Source organism: Prenolepis imparis, unplaced genomic scaffold (genome assembly GCF_030444845.1).
Source record: "Prenolepis imparis isolate NDT839.2.m4 unplaced genomic scaffold, iyPreImpa1.0 SCAF_57, whole genome shotgun sequence".
Lineage (NCBI taxonomy): Eukaryota > Metazoa > Arthropoda > Insecta > Hymenoptera > Formicidae > Prenolepis > Prenolepis imparis.
The window spans coordinates 119,188-125,917 of NW_028141215.1; positions in this window are offsets into that span (position 1 = coordinate 119,188).

Sequence of the window (6,730 nt, forward strand, 5' to 3'; positions counted from 1 at the left end):
ACGCACACACATGGACACTAATTTTATATACCTATTACCATTTAAATTATTGTAACCACCAATCGGGACCCTAAAATTTAAACAATAACTCTTACCCCTTTCTGCCCCGATTGAAGACCTCCGTACTAATGTATCACCCGCGACACATACACATACATTCACTCTTCATTAGCAACTAAGTCCGTCAATAATATTATTATGTATATAAATTCTTTCGTCTTTATATTAGGAATAAATTTATAAATTTCAAAATAAATGATTTTCATTTATTAATAACCCGTTCCCACTTATTCCCGTAAACCAGGATCGCACAAGGTCCCATCCTGCGTAAAAGAGATTAAATTCTCTTGCCAAAAAGGGACCACCGAGCGAACGGCCCTTTAAATAGAGTAAGAGCGACCCTTGCGGTCGTTGACCTATTTGGGCCCAGACGTTCGTTCGGGTCGAACAGACGGATAGTCTGCCGTCGTTCGAAAAGATAAATTTAGTTACGTCCTTCCTTTCGACTCTTCCTTCCTTGAGTCTGGACGTAACATAAATAAAAATTTGGGGGCTCGTCCGGGATAGAAATGTGCGATTCCTGGTAGCGGTAATGAGTAAAGGAACAAGAGGTCAAACTGATAAAGATCAAATAGAAGAACTATATAAAACTGCATTAACAACACCACATAGAACACGCAAATCTAAATCTAAACCATCTGATTCCGAATTAATTCACACATCCACACCTTTAGTACCTTCAACTTCGACATCTCGCCAAATAAATTTTTTGTTAAAAGATCCTTCCTCAGAATTCGATTTAACTGAAAATACTTTAGTAGCCGAATCGCCCGAGCCAGATTCCGACGATTCCGCCGATATAACTACTGAAACAATAAAAGATCAAATCGAAAAATTTGATATCGAAAGCGATCCCGAAAATTTACTTTCTTTTAACATGGCGCAACCTAACCCCTTTGCTACCTTAAAATACGCGGTAGACGCCGTCCCCTTTTTTGACGGTAGTAACATTCCGCTAAATTATTTTATCGAGGGTTGCGAGGAAGCGAAAGCTATGCTTCCTAAGGAAGCAGAGGCTCAATTTACTAAAATTATAAGAACTAGAATAGTGGGAGAAGCGCGTCGAACAATTCGGGATGAAGATTTTGATACTGTATTGCAATTAACTACTTATTTAAAGAAAATTTATGGACCTACTAAAAATGTATATCAGTTACAAGGAGAACTAGGATGTATTTATCAAAGGAATGAAGAGGATGTCGTCACTTACGCAAATAGAGTTAAATTACTTGGAAAACAAATATTGGAAGCATATCGAAGTTCCGGTCACATTTTACCCAATCAAAATATAAAAACAACGGTAGAAAAAGACATGTGTAAGTGTTTTATTAGAGGGCTAAAGCCTGAAATAGAGCAAAGAATCGCTAGAGATTTAGACGTACAAGAAACTGTAGCCGACGCCCTAAGGATAGAAAGAGAGCTTCGAGAGATGACAGGTTTGCGCCAAGGCCAAGGCGTTAAAACAGGCCAATCACCGTACACTAATCAAGTGCGGGAAATCTGTCAGATCTGTTTCAAAGAGGGACATGCCGCAAGTAGTTGTAGGAAGCTCGTTCAATTTTCCTTACAAGGGCACGATTTTCAAACGAATAACGGAACGGAGATTTTAATTTGCCAAATATGCAAAAAACGCGGCCACAGTGCGGATAAATGTCGCCAACGCGATCCTCGCGCTCGTCAGTCAGTAAACGTAATTCAAGAAAAAATTACTATATGTCAATTATGTTCAAAAACCGGCCACGACGCCAAATCATGCCGACAAACTACTTCCCAACAACAAATTAATAAATCGGTTACTTGTCAATGGTGTGAAAGGCCTGGCCATTCGGCTAGTAATTGTTGGAAAAAACAGAACGAGGAAAGAAGTTTGGAAAGTAGACCGAAAGTTTCATGCCAACTTTGCGATAAATTCGGACACTCCGCTAAGGATTGTCGTGTTAAAATAAATCAACAACTGACAACGAAGAACGATACATTCTGCAGATATTGTAAAGAACAAGGCCATCTCCTTGAAAATTGTCAGTTACGCAACGCAAGTAATAATCGTCGAAAAGAAAATAATCAGGGAAACTACACAGGTCCCTCGGGGTCGGGTGCACAACGGGGGACCGGACAGACTTCACACCCGTCGACATCTCAAGAAGTCAAGTAGGCCGTCAAACCATCGACATACGACCCGTAACAGTAAACCTCGATAAACATAGTCCTACTGTTCAGGTCCAAATTAACGAAATACCATCGCAAATAACCTTTCTATTAGACACGGGATCCGGACCAAATATAATCAAGGAAAATTTTATACCTAAAACTCTAAAAATTAACTATACAAATATATTAAAATTAAATGGTATAAATAATCATCCCGTATATACGCTCGGAGAAGTCGCTTTAAATCTCCTTGGAATTCCGATATCTTTCCATTTAGTATCTCGCGACTTTCCGATTCCACAATCCGGAATATTGGGAAATGATTTCTTTAAACAAACATCATCGAAAATAGATTACGCTCAAGGATATCTGACCGTATCCAAAGTTAACATACCGTTTTTCTCACCGGAATCTATAATAGTGTCTCCGAGATCCGAATCATTATTTTATGTAAGGATAGAAAACCCCGAAATAAAGATGGGATATATACCAAAATTAAAAATAGAACATGGAATTTACTTAGGAGACACTATTGTAGAGAACATCTCCGGAAAAGCATATCTCAATGTTATAAGTACTTTAGACGAAGAAGTGGAAGTCCGCGTACCCACTTTGCGTTTAAAGCCGTTGGATCAATTATTTGACGACCATAAATCCGACTGTCCGACGATCAACAATTACGATGAAGTTTCATCTATAAACGAAGAACCAATGAACACCAACGAAACTTATATTGATATCGAAGACGAAGAAGAAATTTTCGAGGATGAAGAAAAATTTACGGAAATAACTCGAAGGACAAACAAAATTAATGTTGACAAGGGGAATAAAAATTCTCCTGAAAATTTTAATAATTCAAAAATCCTTGGAGAGGGAAGTTACCAAACCTCTCCTGAAAATTTTAATAATTCGAAAATTCTTGGAGAGGGAAGTTACCAAACCTCTCCTGAAATTTCATATAATCCAACAATTAACGGAGAGGGAAGTTACCAAACCTCTCTTGAAAAATTGAATAATTCTAGTAAAGGGAAAAATTATCAAATCTCTCTCAAAAATTTAAATGATTCAAAATCCCTTGGAGAGGGAAGTTATCAAACCTCTCCTGGAGGGGATATTTCTAGAACTTCGGAGGGAAATTTCCAAACCTCGACAGAAAATTCTAGCTCCGTCAATTGCGAGGAGGGAAGTTACCAAACCTCACTACGCGATTTGACACAATCTTGTTCTAATTTAAGAGAGAAAAATTCCTTATCAATTCTAGATATCAAATTTCCGAAAGTTGGATTATTCACAGAAGACCACAATGACAAATTAAAGTCATCTCATGTCACTATAAAAGACCTTCTTGAAAAGGCACAAAAATATTTAAATATTGAAAAATTAAACATTAAAAACTCTAAACGCATGAAAAACAGAACCAAACCGTCTTCGAAAGTTTCGACGTCTTTATTAAATAAATCGCAAGAAATTATAGATAAATTTATGCGAAAACGAAAATCTAAACATAAAAGAAAACAACAACAAATTAACGATGCAAGCAACGATTTGCATAATTGCCTGGTGGTTTCCGAGAAAAAGGAGAAAGACCGCTTTATACAAATTACCGAATTATTACGATTGGAACATCTAAATGAAAAGGAACAAGAAAGTGTAAAGAAATTAATAACAAACAGTCAAAACCAATTTCATATTCCCGGAGAAAATTTAACTGCAACTCATGTACTCCAACATCAAATACCAACCACAGATGATCGACCAATTAACACTCGTCAATACAGATTCCCGCAACTACATAAGGAAGAAATAAACAAGCAGGTAGAGGAACTGTTAGAAGGAGGCATCGTAAAACCCTCACAATCGCCATACAATACGCCCATATGGATCGTGCCGAAGAAAGAGGACTCCAAAGGAAACAAGCGCTGGAGAATGGTCCTCGACTTTCGGGCTTTAAACGACAAGACCATCGGGGACGCATATCCATTACCTAACATCATAGATATATTAGATCAATTAGGGGGCGCGCAATATTTCTCTGTATGCGACTTAGCATCTGGGTTTCATCAGATAAAAATGGATCCTGCTGACAGTCACAAAACTGCATTCACTACTCCCTTCGGTCACTACGAATTCGATCGAATGCCTTTTGGATTAAAAAACGCTCCTGCAACATTTCAGCGCCTAATGGATTTAGTATTAACAGGATTACAGGGCGAAGAATTATTTGTTTATATGGACGACATTGTTATTTATGCTACTTCCTTAGAAGAACACGAACGAAAATATAACGCATTAATAGAACGACTTCGCGAAGCTAATTTAAAACTACAACCTAATAAATGTGAATTTTTAAAAACCGAAGTAACTTATTTGGGACACGTAATTGGCAGAGATGGAGTAAAACCAGATCCGAAAAAATTAGAGGCAGTACATAAATTTCCCCGACCGAAAACCCCAAGAAATATTAAGCAATTTTTGGGACTTGCCGGATATTACCGGCGCTTTATTCCAAATTTCTCTAAACTAGCAAAACCATTAACAAATCTATTAAAAAACGACACTCGTTTCGAATGGACATCAATTCAAGAAGAATCCTTCGAGATATTGAAACAAAAATTATGTGAAGAGCCAGTACTACAATACCCTGATTTCTCTCGACCATTTATTTTAACTACGGATGCGTCAGGTTTAGCCGAGGAGGAATACTCTCACAAGGAGAAATAAACAAGGACAGACCTATCGCATACGCTTCCAGAACACTCACGGACGACGAAACGAAATACGACACTTACGAAAAGGAAGCACTAGCCATAATATATTGCGTTAAACACTTCAGACCATACTTATATGGAAGAAAATTCACCCTAGTTACAGATCATAAACCTTTAATGTGGTTTAAAAACGCGCAAGACGCAAATATGAGAATACTTCGCTGGAGATTAAAATTAGCGGAATACGATTACGACGTTGTTTTTAAGGCAGGAAAAACTAACGTAAATGCGGACGCATTATCAAGAAACCCAGTAGATCTTGAAGAAATTGATTGCAAAATAATAAAAGAACGAAAAACATTAAATCCAAATAATCCAGAAGATGCAGAAATAATTTCCAGAATGCTGGAAGAAACCGATGACGAAGAAGAAGAAGACGACGATTTTCAACTATATCTGTCAGATACCGAAGAAATTGAAGGACCGATACTCGAAGAAGAACCCCCTGATAATAATGCCGATCCTATACCTTTTACCCCCGAAGAACTAAACGAACCTCCAGCGTCACAAACTATCGAAAAAGCGCTAATACATGATCCTCCAAAACAAAACAGAATGCAAACAAGAAGTCAGGCGACAAAACGAAATATTAAGAAAAATAATGAAAATCATAATAACAACAAAAACAATACTGAAAAGATAGAAGAAAGAAACGATCCGCCAGACAAAGATCAGGATAACAAAGAAACAGATGGAAAAGAAAGGGAAGAAAGCGATGACGACGAAGAAGAAATTATCAATAAAAATTTAAAATCAAGAAAAACAAAAATGAAACCTACTATCATTGAGAATAAAATAATTAAAAGCAACGTTATAGATTCTCGCGAACTATTATTTCTGCGAAAAGACAATGTCGCGTATTTTGTCGACATTTACGGAAAACCTTTAGACTCAGGATCTGAAAAACTCTTCGAAAGAAACGAACTCCCGAATATAGGACCCCTGGAGTTAGGTAAAGCGAAAGCAATAAAATACAAAACCTACTACCACATAGTCTTACCCATCAGTGAGACGGAACGAGAAGGCCCCACAGCGACTCTCAACCAAATTATCGCAGTCATACACGACTTACGAAATTTGACTGAAAATTTAAATTTAGGAACACTCAGCATTGCAAAAACAGAAATTATCAACAACGTTCCATGGAATAATATCAAATCGCAACTGCAATTAAGATTCATTAATTCCACTACCAAAATAATCATTTGCAACGGACAAATTAAATATCCACCGAAAGATCTACGATCCGTTATAATTGGTGAGATGCACTGTTCGCCGACCGGAGGACATCGCGGCGTCACTAAGGCATACAATAGAATAAAACACAATTACTATTGGGAAAACTTAAAACTAGACGTTCAAGGATACATACAACAATGTTTGCAGTGCCAACTGAGAAAATTAGTACGCGTCAAAACAAAACAGCCTATGATAATCACAGACACACCAGGCTCTTCTTTCGACAAGGTAGCCATGGATATTGTCGGACCTTTACCCAAGACAGAAAGAAATAGCGAATACATTTTGACCTTACAAGATCAGCTGACCAAATACTGTATGGGTATACCATTACAAAACCAAACCTCCGAAACTATCGCAGAAGCTTTCATAGATCGTTTCATCTGCATATTCGGAGCGCCAAAGGCAATATTAACGGATCAAGGAAGAAATTTTATCAGTGATTTAATGAGGAAAATCGCAAAATTATTTAAAATTCGTAAATTTCGTACTACTGCCTTCCACCCACAATCTAA